The sequence below is a fragment of the Anomalospiza imberbis genome, unplaced genomic scaffold (assembly GCF_031753505.1).
Source record: "Anomalospiza imberbis isolate Cuckoo-Finch-1a 21T00152 unplaced genomic scaffold, ASM3175350v1 scaffold_568, whole genome shotgun sequence".
In the NCBI taxonomy this organism is placed as follows: Eukaryota; Metazoa; Chordata; class Aves; order Passeriformes; family Viduidae; genus Anomalospiza; species Anomalospiza imberbis.
Window position 1 is genome coordinate 7,856 of NW_027100180.1, and position 17,713 is coordinate 25,568.

The 17,713-nt window shown below is 43.2% G+C and overlaps 1 long non-coding RNA gene across 1 annotated transcript; it reads right to left on the reverse strand.

Moving 5' to 3' along the window:
• Positions 1-13,884: 13,884 nt before the first annotated feature.
• LOC137467290 (uncharacterized) lies at positions 13,885-15,762 on the reverse strand. The gene is made up of 3 exons (XR_010995480.1): positions 15,507-15,762; positions 15,084-15,135; positions 13,885-14,132 (listed from the first exon to the last, which is right to left on the reverse strand). It is a non-coding gene; the product is annotated as an uncharacterized lncRNA (long non-coding RNA).
• Between the last annotated feature and the right edge of the window lie 1,951 nt (positions 15,763-17,713).

Below are 17,713 nucleotides of genomic sequence, written 5' to 3' on the forward strand. Positions count from 1 at the left end.
CGGCATCTGAATTGCAGAGGTACTGATCTCCCAAAGCTTCCTCTGGAAATAGCACAAGCACAGCTTCATGGGCTCTGGTTGTCTAAAACTGGTTATATTGGCCCTGTGGCACTAAAAACTATGGACAGTCCCTGCCAGTACCTTAAAGGGTCTTACAGGAAGACTGGAGAGGGGCTTTTCACAAGGGCATGCAGTGACAGGAAAAGGGGGAATGGCTTCCCACTGATGGAGGGCAGGGTTAGATGGGATAGTGGTAAGGAATTGGTCCCTGCGAGGGGGGTGAGGCTCTGGCACAGGTGCCCAGAGAAGCTGTGGTTGGCCCTGGATCCCTGGCAGTGCCCAAGGCCAGCTTGGATGGAGCTTGGAGCAACCTGGGACAGTGGAAGGTGTCCCTGCCCACAGCAGGAGGTGGAAAGAGATGATTTTTAAGATCCCTTCCAACCCAAACCATTCCATAATTCTGTGGCTCCTGCTGACTTCAGCTTTTCCCTGAGGTCTGTAACACCCAGCAGCTCTTGCATCATCACAAACCACACAAGCAGCTCTGATGAAGGCAGAGACCACAATTTGCAGCACTGAAAAGATCCAACTCGTGGGGCTGCCTGGGCACCCTCTTTTCCACTGCCATCTTTTAACTGCAGAAATATGAAGCTTCTCCTTTCTTAAAACCTGCAACTAAAACTAATTTAGTACCTCTCTATACAGACTGTTGCTTTGCAACCAAGGGAGACATAAACCACCTTCCCCGGGGCAGAGGTAGCACCGCTACACTTTTTACTCTTTTTTGTTTTAAGGAATGAGTAAATACACACAGAGCTGTGTACAGGGAACATCAGCGGGAATTTATATCACATTTATCTTCATAAATGAGAAGGTTCACACTGGCCTGGTGCACATACACAGAGCAGTTTCCTGGTTCCTTTTTTTCAACTGGCTGCTGAGTGCACGTGCTGGAGGAAGCACAAGCTGTTTCTGAATTGTTTAAAGGGCATTCCCTCCCTTTCGGGTTAGCTGCTATTTCAGAAACATAATGAATAAGAATCCAAGTGGAAGGTGAACATTTGGAGGGTCAGCCAGTGTTCATTAAAGTCCAGCCCGTTTTATAGCAATGGGCAGCACTACAAATAGAGTTAATGGTCTGGAACCAGTTTTCTGTGTGCGAGAAGTGGCTGCTGAAATTCCCACTTGGCAGAAGCTTGCCAGAAATACCAATTGGAATATCCATTTTTATAATGAAAAAGGTTTAAATTGGATAAGCAGCAGAGGAATTCCACTAATTCAAAAACAAACTCCTGTTTAGTTTCACACACTTAATACATATTTTAGCTGAAATTATCTGATTATGATGATTTTACATGCAGTTATTTTATATTACAGAGGACTTTTGCATTAAAAAGATTATATACTTTTTGCAGTCGATTGGTTTTAAAAACCAACTGTAATTCTTTAACAAGCCTTAAAGCATCATATTGTGGTTGCTGAGCAAAACTGCATCGACTTCAACAAAACATTTCAGATAAAAATTAAAACAGATGATCTGGATAAAACTCCCGATGTGGAGACTGAATTAATGGATGTTCTTCTAACACTGCCCCATTTTCACTTTCTCCTTTCATGGAACAGAACAGCATCAGTAAAAGAGCACAGGATCTATGACAGGACCACATCACAAGAGCACACCGTGTCCTACCCTAATTACCGAGTATTTATAAGCTATTTGAAGGTATGAGGTGCAGCAGAAGGAACTTCCAGTCCCAGTTCCACTCGATGGAGCACATGCCCTGAACAACCCTAAGTCCATCTGCTCCCTCAGCTGCATGCTGGGGTTGGCAGCCACGTGGACAATTCCATCCTCCAGCAACACCCATGGAAGCATTTGGGACGTCTTGGATATTTCTCAAAAAACGAAGCTGTTCAGAAGCCTCTAAACATTACAAATCTGTGCATTGTGTAAGTACTGGGGAAAAATCCACCCCTGTGAGGGTGGGCAGGCCCTGGCACAGGGTGCCCAGAGCAGCTGTGGCTGCCCCTGGATCGCTGGCAGTGCCCAAGGCCAGGCTGGACAGGGCTTGGAGCAGCCTGGGACAGTGGAAGGTGTACGTGCCCATGGCAGGGGTGGCACTGGATGAGTTTTAAGGCCCCTTCCAACCACAACAATCAGGGTTTAGTGATGGGCTTGGCAGTGTTGGGTTTATGATTGGACTCCATGACCCCAGAGATCTTTTCCAATCTGAATAATTCCATGTTTCTCTATCTTCCAGCTATATACACACACTCACACACACACTCACACACACACCACCACATTCACTGATAAAGAAGCAGCAGATTAAAGAACTTTTCTTTTGGGTAGTACGTATGAAAGAATCATTTTTCAAAATGTCTGCAACTAGCTAAAAGTGGCCATCCATAAGCTGATCCTCAATAATTAGTTAGATGAAAGTGTAAGCAACCTTAAAAAAAAAAAAAAAAAAAGAAGGAAAAAATAAAAGGAGGGAAAAATCAAAGGGTGGGGGAAGAAGAAGAAAGAAAACTTGCTCCAGGGAAGAAGCAACTGTTCTCTGATGTGCAGCAAGGAATTTAACATCAATGAACTAATGTAATTGGGGCCCATTTACCTCAAAAAACAACACACCACTCCACATTCTGGAATATTTCTGTTTTAAGTTTGACAGCATTATGCTTTGTACCAAAATTCAAGATTGTGTAATTTGATAGATGTCAGAAGAAAATGACCTTCAGAAGGGCTGATGGTGGTGTTATAAGTTAAGGTAAATAATTTGTCCAATCCTTTAGAGATTGATTAGAAAATTTATTGATTACAGCAAGCAATGACCAGCAAACAGCGCTGGGTGCAGCCAGGGAGTCAGTGCTCCGCCAACGGCTCACCCCGTTTCCCTTTTCCCAAGGTCCTTTATTCTCCCCCTTCTTCCGCGTTTGTGGCTTTTCCGGGAGTACTCTGCGCGTGCGCCTCCAGTTACTAGGGGGTCGCCTTCTGCTCTGTGGTGGTCATCTGGATGAAGGCTCTCCTCCTCTTCCTCGCTGGGGGTTTATGACCCTGTAACAATCTTTCCATAGATGGTTACACACCTCCCGACCCTCGTTGTACAATCAACTTAAGGAGTCAGCATATCCTCGGGTTTCTTGGTATTCACAAAAGCCTCCTCCTTTGTCTGAGTTCCTGTTCAATGATGAACAGAGAGGCTTCTCTCACCTATTACAGTGGTAATCTTTGTTATTAAGTATGTTAAAACTCTCTGTACAATATCTGTTTAAACTTCAGAGATCAGCAGATCATCTTTAAAGTTCATCTGATTGCACATAAAAATTCCATTTGGACTCAAAGCCTGAAACATGTATTTTCCTTATGTGCCTCTAACACTGACAGTGGGTGACTTCCTACACCAAACTCCTGTTCTTTCTCCTGCTCTCCCCACCAATCAGACAAAAATGAAAGCTGGATCTCTGTTCAGCAGTGAAAATAGCACACACAGTTCAAATATGTAATCTGAACCACCCAAAAGACCATTAAAAATAGTTGAATACTCAAAATGATGTCAACAGAATAATTAGTCAAGTACCAAATGACTTCAAGGGTTTTGAAAATTAATGATAGAAATCCCAAAATCCTATTAATATTCTATTTTATATTTCACTGTTGGAGGTCTACAAATATTTTCCTTTTTTTTTTTTCTCATTAAACTAACATCTTTAGGAGAAAAAACTCTCTCATTCAACTCACCCAGAAAGTCTTCTGTGGGACTCCAGCTACAGGGTGGCTGGTGCCCAAGTTACACCAGCCTTGCACCAGGACACAATTATTACCTTCATCTAAATGGATTTACTCAGCATCTAAATATTCCCCAGCATCAGGAATGCTGATTTCCAGTCAATATTGCTGTCAGCCGAGCACATTATTTCAAACAAACTGGCCTAAAATACCAGCCTTGCATACAAGACAAGGATTTAAAAACAGATTAACAGCCTGGGTTTGCCACATGCAATTGTTTAATGCTTGAACTACCCTTTACAGAAGACAATACTGAGTTTCTCAGGCACTCAAAGGGCTGGCAGAGAATTGTGGTTTAATCTGAAGCTGTTCTGGGACATTTTGCCAAAAGATTGCTGGGTGTGATAAGCTCAGGGCTGGGATCATGGACAGCCCAGGCAAAGACGGCTGATTTTGGTTTGATTTACTCTCACCAGTCATCTGTGAGATGGATATTGGTGAAATCAGTGTGGTGTTTTGTGGTGACAGAGCAAATGAAGAGATTCAAATGATTGCCACAGATGTCACTGCTTCTCATCTGCCATCTATCACACCAGGCACCCGGGCTGGAGATTTCTCTTTATCTTCCTATTTCCCCAACTTTGGGGTCAGGTTTTATATTATGGCACGATCCTTCCCACAGCTCCACACTCAAGATGGGGTAAACCTGGTGAAGATGGGAAGATTGCAACGCTCTCCATTTTAGAGTCTCTAAATCACATTCCTGGATTACCATTTTAATATTTCCTGCTTTTCTTCTCTTCTGTCCAACTAAGCAAAGATGGTTATATAAATTGATTTTAAGATGTTATATCAAAAGTGCTGGCATGTTCTTTTTCAGAGCTTCAACAAAGAAAATGTGCAGCCAACAGGAATTATTTGAGCTTTGACAAGCTGCCTTTATCCCTGAGAAATGCAGGCACCTCACTCCTCTCATGAGCTCGGGCTCTCCCCTACTCTGATGTAAAGAAGTTTCCAGAATTGCTCAGGCCCAGACATTTCTGGTACCCACAGAGCTGACACCCAGCAAAACCACGAGGAGACAGGCTGTGAAACACCTTTGAAGATGCAAGTCAAAGCTAAAGCTTCCTCCACACAAGGCAAGTGTCTCAAGATGTGACAGTGATCCACAACTTGACTCAAGTAAAGACTACTTAATCTGAGCTTAACAAAACATGATTCTTTCAGAAATCTGAGATTTCTGAGAGCCAGGCACTGATAAATCATTATTTATCAGCTAAAATGACATACCTTGCTTTTTGCCAAGGAAAGACTTTAAAGCTCCTGAAAGAATTATAAAGGGATAAGAATGAAGTTTTTAGATTTTGCATTGCTGTTTTGACTTTTGTGGCAAGAACAAGCATTTATTAAGAGAATAATGAGTAGAAAAATATTCTACGTATGCGTAATTTTAAGACAGAATCTTTGCTATTAAATAGAAGAAAAAGTGGGAACAAAGGACAAACTCTGCACCCCTGAATTAACTTGGTATCACTAAATTAACTCAGTATCACAAAGTTAACTCAGTACTTTGAAGCTGCATCATTAGAGCCCAACAAAAGTTAAGCTTCTACAGTTGGAAAGACAGACACTGAAAACACAACCATATCCCCCAACAAATCTGTGATCTGAAGCCATCCGTGCTCCTTAGCAAGATTATGTTGGATTACTTTTTGTATTTTAAATACAACAAAGCTTCCCAAAAAGAGCAACAACTTCCCAGAGCCAGACAGCGTTACCGAGCTGAGGAGAAACCTCCCAAGTCCAGCAAAGGCCCAATTAAAAAGAAAATGGAATATATTGCTCCATCATCAAAGCAATTAAAAACATAAATAAGGCATTGCAAGACTCTTAACAATCCTAATGTTTAATTATTTATCTGTTCTCTGTCCTGCAGCTGTAGGTCAGAATTAACTCCTCTGAACTAAATACAGGAGAACTCTTTTGGGGATTTGTACTTTATTCATTTTCAAGCAAACATTCAAATTCATTTCAAATTCACACAAGAACTGCAACAGTTTCACCTAAATCAGATTTTCTACAAGTTAAACACCCCTCCTACACTCAGATGTGATTGCGAAACTACTTTGATCTCTGTTCCCAAATTTATTGCTCTGTGTAATCCATGACAAAATATAATGTGATTTACTGTATCTCTATATGACAGCCCAGCAGCTGACAGAACTTAATAATTTAGCATAAGAAAAAAACCCTTCTGGCACCAAAATATACACATCATAATTGAGGCACTTTAGCGTCACGTTACAATGAAGCACATCTAGACTGATCATAAGAACTTCCAAACAAATAGAATGCTTTCTCACCCATTTAATGAAGGCGGGGTTTACTCCATGACATGTTCTGCAGCTGTAAGCAAGTCATCTTGGAGCACTTTTCTTTCTTCATATTAATGACTCTGAAGGACTAATAACATTGTTTTACCCCTTCCCTATTCCCCAAACACTCCTTCTCCAAAAAGAAGCTACCTGCAGCTTTTCTCTATTATAATGATATGAAGAAAGAGCAAATGAGTGTAAACTATGTCTTCAAATCATGCCAGTATTTAAATACACAATTTTTATGTTTTACATTAGTTTGGTCTTGATCACTGAGCATTTTTTCCTAAGCAAAGCTATTTGGAAATCTGTTTTTTTGTTGTGCTGACCTAAGCAGGGACGTGATGGACACGTTCCATGGGGCACCTTCTGCAGTGGCTCGTGCTGACTCTGGGGTTTGGGGGACTTGAGAATGTCTTTGTGTGAAGGATGCATCATCCCAGAAACTCCCAAGCAAAGTAAGAATGTGGAGCTCGTGGATACAGGAGGATTTTCTACTTCTAATTCCAAGGAACAAACACCAGTTACTGCTGTTTGCACGAATGAGCCCCAGTGAAACCAGCAGGGATGGCTGCAGGGACTGGGATCCAGGAGCAGGGAATCCTTCCTGTCACACCTGCCCAGGAGCCCAGACCTCACTCAAGAATTCTCAACAAATCTAAGAATGGATTGGCCGAGTTGTTAAAATAAAAAAAATCCACCAGTAATCTCACATTGCAGTCAGCACCACACTGGAAAACAGCCAGTGTTTTCCAAATATTATCATGTACCCAGGAAAGTAAGGATAAGCAAAACTGGTAAATTAGACAAAACTGGACCTACAAGCAATCAGCCTTTTCCAAGACACAAGGTATTGGGGAAAAAGGGAGAGAATGAGGTCAGGATTCAACTGGGCTTTTAAAAGTATTCAATAAAGCTGAAATAATAAGCAATTGTGTGTTACAAGATAAAGTTGGTGTGTTACAGGTTGTTTGGAGACTGAAGAAAGGCTCGGGAAATGATTGAATAAATAATAAAAACAGTTGTTCTGCCACTGGCAAAACCTCAGCATTCACCTTATCCACCATCCCCATGACTTATGAATACACTCTGAAGGATAAAACCTGGAAGTTCTGGGATGGAGAAGAGGCAGCGTGTGCCCAGGTGCTGCAGAACGGGGAGGGGTGTTTGGGCACACACTTGAAAAAGAAAGAGGAGACAAGAGACAACAAAAAAAACCCACCTGTGAATGCTTCTTCAACAGACACTTCAGATGAATTCCAGTTGGTTAAAAACCCACTAAACCCTAAAAAACCCAGGCAAACTTCTCCAACTTTACATGAGTAAAGTGTGCTGAAAGATGAGCCACATGATTGAGCTTTAATTTTAATCATATCAGCCCTTGCTCTGCTGAAAGCCATCTTTTTAATTCCATATTTTGTCATAATTTGGCTCTTGTCTGGTTCTCATTTCTTAACAGCATTGCTTCAATCATTTTCATTTTTAACCCTGTGGTGCTATTTGTGAATGCAAATAATGGTGCTTGATCTCCCTGCAGACATTAATGAAGATATTAAAAAGTGAGCCTATTGCTCATGGGTGCACATTTTCTTTACACTGGCTATTATTTATAATTTTGGGGAGACTGAACTGTTATCAACTGCACTTAATCTTTTAGTATTTTACCATCTGATTTGTTGATAATGAAGTTGTATTAATTTTTTCCACATCTTTCAAATAATGTGTCAGTTTGCACTTACTTATGTTAATAAAACCAGTCTGGCTTTGCAGCCCCACGTGGGTGCAGAGGAAATTCTCTCCAGGCAGGATCTGTGAGCTGCTGGGGATTTGGAACCTGAGGAGCTCTTGCAGGAGCTGAGGACATCCTCAGTTATTTCAGCTATTCCTTGGCTGTATTTGAGCTTAGGTGCAGCTTGGAGTTGGGGTAAGGATGTGAAAAACTCAAGTTTTACGAGCCCAAAGTGCTGGTGATGCTCCAAGGGCCATGAATTAAAACAATGTTGGCAGCTCAGTCCCAGCCTTGTGCTTCCTGTGGGCCAATCCTTTGGCCAAAACTGGGCATGGGTCACCTCCTGGGATTGAGGAGCCCTGGGGGATGTTCAACAGGCTAAAAATCATCTGCTGTTTCCCCCACAGCAAGTGGTTAATACCTATATGGTTCTATACATATATACCTATATGTTCCTATATGGTTTTCAAAGTGTCTCCTAGTACAGGCTGCTTCTACTCCTGTGGGTCCCCTCTAAATGAGAATATTCTTTGATATTGTATTTTCCCCAGGGCCGCTTCCATGTCCTATGGCACTTTGTTTTGCTTATTTTTTTTTCTTTTCATTTATTTTTTTTTTTTGATTCAGGGTGTTGAAAATAATGTAGAGATTTCTAATATGAAACCAAATATGCCTCCCTCAGTTGAAATGGAAAATGTTTATTTGTGGACATAGTTTAATAAAACTCTATACTACTGGTCTTTTGATTGTTTTAGAGCAGGGGGTTGTGGTTAATTTTAAGATTAATAATGGGATTAGTAATTCTAATAAGTAACTGAATAGATGTGCAGGGGAAGAAAATGTCTGAGCAATTCTTGGCCCATGTTAAGTCTTGCCTGTCAAGCGAATGTTTCTCATTGGCCCTGCTGCCACTCCCAGGAACAGCCAGAGCTGCACAGTTGCCTGCTTCCAGTTGCACCTCCCCATGCTGCAGGGAAGCCTAAGAATGGACACTCACACTAAGCCCAGAGGACACATCTGGAAGCAAACAAACGCTGCATCTTTGCTGCCTCCTCACCATCATGAAAACCAAGTGCTCAGGAGGAAGCAGAAGCCGGGGTGGCTACAGGGCCAGCCCTGTCTGGTGTCTTCAGTAACTACAGGCAGGGCTGTAAAACAAACACTTACTGTTCTAACTTCAGGTCTTCTTCTCTTGTCTTGTCTTGTCCTTATGTGGCAGAGAAGTCAATTCTTCTCATCCCCTGCAGATCCCTGAAAAACCACAGAGAGAAAGCTGGTCAGAGAGAGATGCCTAAAGCAATTCCAAAGCCAGGCTTTCCTAAATTTCCAGAGAAAATGTTCATTTCTCCCAGGCATAGTCTATGCAACGGGCTCTCCCGCTCTTGCCTTCTTTCCTAGCACTCCCTCCAATAATCGAAATGGAACCTTGGCTTCTCACCTGGCAGCTCACAGTGCTTTGTATCATTAAACTTTTCCCAAGCACAGAAAAATTCAGCAGCAGGTTTCCTTGTTCAATGGCTGAGAGTGCAGTGAGGACTGGAAGCAGGAAAATTATCAGGAAAAAGCAAGCAATTAGAAGACAGTTAATCAGTGTGCACAGTCTGGCCTAACATATAGCCCTGCCCCCGCCCCCCCCAAAACATCCTCGACCCCATACTTCCAGCTGTCAGTAAAGAGCCAAATTTTTAAAAACAGCCAGTAAAATCTGATTTTTTTAACCCATAAATGCAACAATTTTGTCAGCATGCTATAAAACCCGAGGCCCAGGTTGCAGCCACACCCACAGTTATTTATAAATAAATCAAAATTTCTTTTTATAAACACACTCCTGTTTATAAACACACTGCCATCTGTCCGGAGTTAGGCAGTTTTTCTTATCTCTTTCAAGAACAATGACACTGCCAGAAAGATAATCTCCTGTTAATGGGCTATTGAATTACTCACTGTGGCTGTTAAGACTTGTTACATCATCCCATTGTGAGATGCTCCACCCAGAGGGAGGAGCCAAGCATCCCTGCCACCATAAAACAAGCATTTCTGAGGCAACAGACAGCCTTCTTCGCCGGATTTCCCAGAGGAATCAGGAACCAGGCCCAGCTGCTCCTTCGCCGCATCTTCAGAAAGGACCTACACCCTTCTGCAGATTGCCGCTCCGGGAGGAGCTGCCACCATCTGGCTGGACTACTATCAACACCCTGACTTCTCAGGGTGTCAGGTTTTTTTCTCACTCTGCCAGTGGTTTTTGTTTTTTTTTGTTTTTTTTTTTGCTTGTGCTAAATTGCATTGTTATTTAGTTTTTTTCCTTCCTAGTAAAAAACTGTTATTCCCATTCTCATATCTTTGCCTGAGAGCCCTTTTAATTCTGAAATTGTGATAATTCGGAAGGAGGGGGTTTACCTTTTCCTTTTCACAGGAGGCTTTTGCCTCCCTTCACAGACTCCTGTCTTTTCAAACCAAGACACTGGCTCATGGCAGGGTTATCCATGGCAGGCAGGTCCAGGTCATCAGTCGCAGTTCTGGGTCTCTTTTGGGTCGTCGTGGTCAAATTTGGTGCACGTTGTGCAGCAGTCATGGCCGGCAGTGCTGGCAGCACCACATTTTTCCTCTCAGTTTGGAATGAATCTTCTGATGCTCTGGACCAGAGAAGCAAATTCATGATCATGGTGTACATATAACCTAGGCATTTCTTAAAAGCTTGCCTATATCCTGCCATTCATGCCAACGTCTCAACTAGACATCACTGCCAAAGCTGAGCGGCTCCAAATAAGAGGGAGTTTGAATTGGCAGAGACTTTCACATTCAATAACAGTGGCCTAGCAGATTTCTGATCATCTGAAATCAGGATGACCTGGGAATTCTGGCAGCAAGAAGCAGCCCCAAATAGCTCCCAACCTTGTTTCACCACTGCTCATTTCCATCATTTTTAGCCAGCTTCGCAAAGTTTCCAAGAACACACCAAGTAGTGAATCCCAGCTCATGGACTGCAGCATCAGAAGAGCAGGAAATGAAGTTAAACCCAGGGAGAAGGCTCAGGGGTGAGGCTGCACTTCTTGCCTAACTCTGCTGGGCATGGGACGGTCCGCTCACCTCTTTCAGCACCCACTTTTCCCGTGTTTTGGTCCCTACTCACTGCACACGTGCTCTCCAGCTGCTCTGCCTTGGCTCAGCTGATGCTGCACCAAGGATGATTTGACACAGAGCACAGCACCATCCTCGACCCGATCCAGACTCCTCTCTGCCCAAAACTACCTCCTACCCATCCCACTCCAAAAGCCAGCACATGAGTAAGAGAGCTGCTCATTTTCCCTGAGGAAAAGGGAGGAAGGAACTCCAGAATTAAAGCTCTTCCATTCCTACTGCAATTGGAACATCCCTTCCCCCAGCCAGTCATCAGCCCCGACACCTCTGTGCTTTCAAAGGATGTCAGAAGCGAAGGGCTCCCTACCCTTACTCACCTACACCTTCAGAGTGGCTTTCTGCACTCGTTGCTTCTGTGGGAATTGTCAAAATCAGAGAGTTTTAGGGAAGCTACAAAAAGCAGACCTCAGAGACAACAAAACTACAATTAGAGCTAAGCAATAGCCGTAAGATTTATCACCAGAAAAATTATATAAGAAGTAGAAAAACAAAGACAAATAGAACAATAGTCTGTATATTAACACTTGTCTAGAATAACTTCCTAAGCTACAGAAAAGTACATCTAGCAAGATATTAAGAAGTTCCAAGCTTAACAATAGAGCTCTGTGCATTGTGTTTTAAAGCTTACAAACAAGTATTACATTCAAAATAAGGAAACACTCTTTTAACAAAAAATGCATGTACTTCTAGTAGTTAGATACAACTACTATCAATATGCTTTTGTTTTGTGTGATTAGTCAAAAAACTTTTGAAGTAAGTTGTAACATTAAGTTCTTTGTATGCTACCAAAAATGTAGACTACTACTGTCTTCCCATTGTCATAACCATGTCATAAGACTAATGCTAAAAAAGAAACTTAACACGCGTTCCACAGCAATCCCATCCCATTCATAATTTATACATAAACCCCCAACCAACAATAGCTTCCAGCATGTAAAGGCCAATCTGCAGCAGCTGTAGCTGCAGAATGCACATCATGTTAGAAGCCAACTCTTGAGTGTCTGGACAGGAGATACAGTTCTTCATCTTTCCCTTCTGAAGACAGACACATCTTTCTGACATCCCATCACTGCATACTCACTTCACTTTATTGGAGCCTTTGTTTGCTGAAAGCTGAAATTATTTTGTTGGGATTTTTTGTCTCATTCCTTTTTCTTCCTGGGAGTATCCCCCTTGTCTTCCCTCTAGCAGCAAGAATAACAACAGGGAAAAAAATTCACTCAGGTCTTGGAAGTTCACCTAAAGTACAGACCAGTACAGCTCAGTTTGATCGATTCTGGTTGAAAACAGAAAAAAACAGCACACTGGAACTCCCTCTAGAGGAGAAGCATCACGGCTCTACTGCCAAACTATGAAGGGGAAACTCCACACGGGTTTTTCAAACACCACCTTGGTCATTGTCCAAACCCACTTCCTCTAGCCCCTCTCACCTTCTTTTTGGGGGACTCCTCAGGACTCCTCATGGCTTTCCTCTTCACGTCTGCCTCCCTTGCAGGCGAGAACAACTTCTTCTCCCCAGGAGGCAAGGGCACCTTCCCTTTGTGCAAATCCCCAGGCCTGTGGCCACTGGGCATGAAGGCATCATACTCCTGAGCATGTCTCAGGAGACTGGGCTCCAAAAAGCCTTTGGTGTTGACCTGGTGGGAGCCCTTTCTCTTCTCAGAGGCCTTGTGAAGTGCTGGCTTCAGGCCTTTTTTGTCGGTGGCTTTTGGCTTCACTGTTTTCTTGACTTGGGGCTGGTTCTTGCAAGACTGGTCTGTGACCTGCAAAAGACCAGCCTCACTCTCTACCTTCCAGACTCTCTTGGATTCGTCATGTACCTGGGACATACTTGGCCTTTTGATACCTAGAGTATTCTTGGGCAAGGCCTCCTTGGTGTGCACAGGAGGCTTCAGAAAGCTGGGCTTGGATGTAACATCAGATTCGTGGGCAGGCTTGGCCACTTGGCCACAAATCTGGGCAGGAACCTTGGGCACGTGGGCAAAGCTCTTGTCAGGCTCCTCGTGCTTCCTGTTCTCAGAGGGTTTTTGCACTCCCAGCTTCAGGCCTTTTCAGAAAGCAGGTTTTGGTTTCTCTGCTTCTTGGACTAACAGCTTGTCTTTGGAGGACTGGTCTCTGACCTCCAACGGACCAGGCTCACTCTCCAGCTTCAGGACTTTCTTGGATTTGTCATGCTCCAGGGGCTCGCTGGGCCTTTTGATACCCACAATCTTCCTGGGCAAGGCCTCCTTGGTGTGCACAAGAGGCTTTAGAGAGCTGGGTGTGCTCATACCATGAGATTCCTGAGGAGCCTTTGTCACTTGGCCATAGGTCTTGTGAAAATGCTCGGTCATTTGGCCAGAGGTCTTGTGAGTGTCCTCGGCCACTTGGGCAAAGGTCTTGTGGACATCCATGGCCACTTGGCCACAGCTCTTGTAAGAAGGCTCCCTTGCCTTGGACTGGTGCTGGCAGGAATTGCTGCTGATGCCCTGCTCCTGCTTCACACCCTCCTCACGTCCATGCCCATGGGCAATTTCCATGGGACCCTCTCTTTGTACTGCTCCTCACTTTATCTGGGTCATTAGGTTGTCAAGCTGACACTTTTTAGAAGCTGATGGCTCAGGCTGCCAACAAAAGAGAAAAGAAGGATTCAAGACTGATGCCTTTTTGGCTCTTTCTGTCCTAGCACAGCTCCCCAGAGCCCAGAGACTCTTGCCCAGAAGTCTGGCCTTTGGCCTGTGAAGAACTGACTCTAAACTAACAGGCCACAGACACTAACTTGCTCCTTGAGCACCATGGATGCACGTGTGATGAATAAAATTCATAAACCAGTCAGTGGCAAATGCCTAAGCCTTCACTGGAGTGAGAGGGGTCTTGCAAATCAGTATTTCCAGGACAAACCGGGCAGAATTTGGTAACGGAGGAGAAGTACAACATCTGCGTCCTTCCTAAGACACCAGCCCTGCAGTGGGCAAGGGGCTGTGGAAGCAGCCTCTCCATGGTCTCTCAATTCACCTCACATGCGGGCAGGTCCAGCCCCCTTGGAAGGTTATCCTGCTCACTGTCACAGGAGCTGGTCTCTCTGTCACAGACTGAGGAGCTGTGGCAGTCCCTGGTGCTCTCTGACTCCGAGCTGCTGGGCTGTGCTGGTGCCATCCTCTTGTGCTGGAACTGGAGAGCTCTGCCAGGCCACCAGAAGACAAAATTAGGAAGCAGCAGGGGGGAAGGTTACTTACTTATTCCACTGACATGGCAGCATTCAAAACTAAAACTGAGCCCTGTGTTTGGGCACTGGGAGCAGAGGGGAGAAGGCCAGAGGAATACATTGCCGTGCTCAAAATACCAAGCACCAGAATAAAAAAAAGCTTGGAAATTATCAAACCTTCCACTCACACCCATTCAGACAAACATACACAATTCCCATAGGTTATAGAAATGTTGTCTTTATCCCACTCTACAACTAGCTATATTCTTAGCATATAAAGTGAGGTTTTTAGACCGTCCATGTGAAATACTATATTTCTTTGTGTTTCTTTTTAAATAAAATACCTCCAACACTTTTTTGAAAACTTCTACTTGGGCAATGGAAGAAAGTTTTACAACGAAATAACTTTAAAATGTCATCAGTAGATCTACACAGTTTAGGTAGCTGTAGCTTTACTTGTCCTGCCTGGCATCAAAACCATATCCAGGAATGATCAGATTCAGCTGGTATCCCTTAGCATTTCTACCAGCTTAATCTATTGTCAGTCGGTTGAGGAGTTCAAAGTGTGACAAGATGTTAAGCATCACAGATTAAAAGAAGACAAAAACCTCAGTCTGGTACACAAAGACTGAGGTTTTTTCTCTTCGCTTTTATTCTGTTTTGGTTTGAATCGCAGTCATTGTCACCATGACATGGTTGATGCACTCGGCCTTGCTGCGTTAACGATAGGACTTGATGATCTTCAAGGTCTTTTCAGACCTAAACAATTTAGTGAGACCTTCATAAAACAATAACGTTTCTGTTGGTGAAAATTCCCTGCAATGAAGTTTTCTGAGAAGAATCTGACTGATAAGCCAAATTTTTGTACATTCCAGGTTCTTTTAAGTACCTGCCCAGCAGAGATGAGGACAGAGTCTGGTTACTTACGCTGCTCTTGGCTGAGAACTCGGCAAGGTTTCTGAAGCTGTCCCAGCCTGCTCTGGAAAGCAAAAATTAAAAAGTTGCATTTATATGCCTCCCTTGTCACGTATTTTACCCTGTGGTCTGTCAGCACCAGATGAGAGAGTCACTTTTTTCTAGGGAAGGGTATGCCACCAAGATTGTTCATCACTCCAGGTGGGAGTTTCCTAACTAAATACTGCTGGTCCTCTGCTGAACAGCTACCTTAAGGTCTAGGTAATGATTGGTTACAGTTTCTTAAGCCATTCCTAAATTCATCCCTGTTCAGCAAAGCAGAGGAAATCACGCTGCTGAATCAGTGTAAGCATTCTATGGTCTCTGCCACAAATAACATTAAAAAATTACCTGTCAGCACACAAAGAACTGTGTTTTCTTTGCATTTCTACTTACTCTGCTTCTGTGCTGCAGATCCATCAGGTTGAGATTCCTAGAATAAAAGGACAAAGTAGCTTAGCATGTAGCTAAACAACACAGCTACTGACACCAAGACTGTGTTAACGGCACGTTACGGGCATGTGCACTTTTGAATAAATATTTCTAAAGCATTCCAAGAGCTGCCAAAACTCTGAGCTGGATTTCTGCTAAGCAGAAAGATCTCTTGTATTTAATCAGAAGCCCTGGCATAAATGGGCTGGGTCACCTTTGTTGCCGATGGAAATTTGGAAGTCTCTGCTCTAGCTGGCGTCTGAAGAGGTGACAGTGAGCTGCTCATTTCCTGGAAAGAGAGGGAGAGAAGCAGCTCTCAAAATGTATTTTTGTCCCCACTCATTTCGTTAACGTATGCAAAACATAAGCAAGCACAGAGATCTTCTATTTAAGAGCACTTACCCTCAAAATGTCTTCAATCATTGGCACATCAGAGGGCTTCTTTGCCTGAAACAAGAACAAGGGAAACAGAAGGGGTTTGTTTGGGTTTTTTACTAATCGGCAAGAACTCAGCAAACCTTCGCTTACCAACAGCTCTGTAAATGCATTGCAAATGTACTAAGAATATAATTAAAGTAAGGATGAAAAGCCTATCTAAAGGGGAGTTAATAATGGAGACCAGGCATGGAGAGAGCTGAACCCAGCAATGTCAACTCCTCCTCTGAGGTGTCTGTCTTCCCTTTGGAATCTGGCAGTCAGGGAGCACTGTTTCCATTTCCACTCCTACTTCTCTTTGTTACTATTACTATTTTTATTTATTATTAATATTATCACTATTATTATTATTACCATCGTTATCATATCCTTATTATCACTATTTTAATAAGGTATGTTCTTGTAGTCTGCTCCCTTTATGGAACTGCATTTTCCTTAAGATGCTGTTGAAGCAGTTGAGCCTTGCCTGCAAAGGCACAGGCTGCCTCTGCATGTAAGAGTTGTGCATAAAGCCTCAGGAGTTAAAAAAAAACAGTTAGAAATAAGAGTTCCCAATTCTCCTAAGACAGTTCACAAGTGACAAGAATATTTGTCATTCACACAAATAAAATCAGACTCTTTCTTGTAAAAAAAAAAAAAAAAAACAAAAACACCTGGGTATGATGGAACCCCACACAAGGTGCAGTTTCTGCTTGGTTTCTTACTCTCAACACTGTTTATGGTCAAGGAACTTAGGCTGGCCTCCAGGCAGGCTCCTTCTGCCAAGACTGAAGTTCTGCTCAGCAGAGAGATCTCTTGTAATTTATCAGAAGCCCTGGCCAAAATGGGCAGGGTTACCTTTGCCTGCAATGGAAATTCGGAAGTCTCTGTTCTAGCAGGTGTCCGAAAAAGTGGCAGGAGAGATGACAGAGGGCTGCTCATTTCCTGGAAAGAGAAGGAGAGAAGAAGCTCACAGGAGTTTTGCTGATGGACACAGAGGCAGTTTCACCCTTCCCAGAGTCAGAGGGATCCACCTCCCCATGGATTTGTACTGGCTTTCCCATGGAGATCTGGTATTGAAGAGCACCCACCTCCAGTATTCCTTCAGTGGACTGCTCATACATGTGCACGATGGGCTGAAACAAGAAAGAGGGAAGCACTGTGAGTTTGTTTGGGTATTTTACTCCTTGATACCAAACAAGCATGCGCTCAGCAAACATTTGCTGACCAACAGCTCTAGAAATGTCTTTCAAGTCCATTCATAATGAAATGCTAATAAGGAATAACAGTTCCATCTGAAGGGCAGTAAGGAACAGAGACCAGGCAGAGCAAGAGCTGAAACCACCAGTCACCTCCTGCAAGATCAATGTCTGGCTTCTCTGGCAGTCAGGAAACACCGTTTCCATTGCTGACTTTTATTGAATATGGTTAAGAAAGTCTGTTTCTGCAGTGTGCTCCCTTCATTGAAAATCAATTTCCTTTAGTTGCTATTGCAGCAGCGAAGCTTGGCCTGCACAGGCACAGGCTGTCTCTGCATGTGAAAGAGTTGAGCAAAATGTGTCATTAGTTAAGAAAAAACAGTTAGAAATAAAAGTTCCCAATCCTAGAGAAATTCCCAGTTCAGTTCTAGAGAAGGAGGAATATTTGTCATTCACCCAAATAAAATCAGACTCATTTTTCTGAAAGATAAAAAAAAAAAAAAACAAAAACAAAAAACAGAACAACTTTGACCAAAATGCAACCCTTGCAAGGTGCAG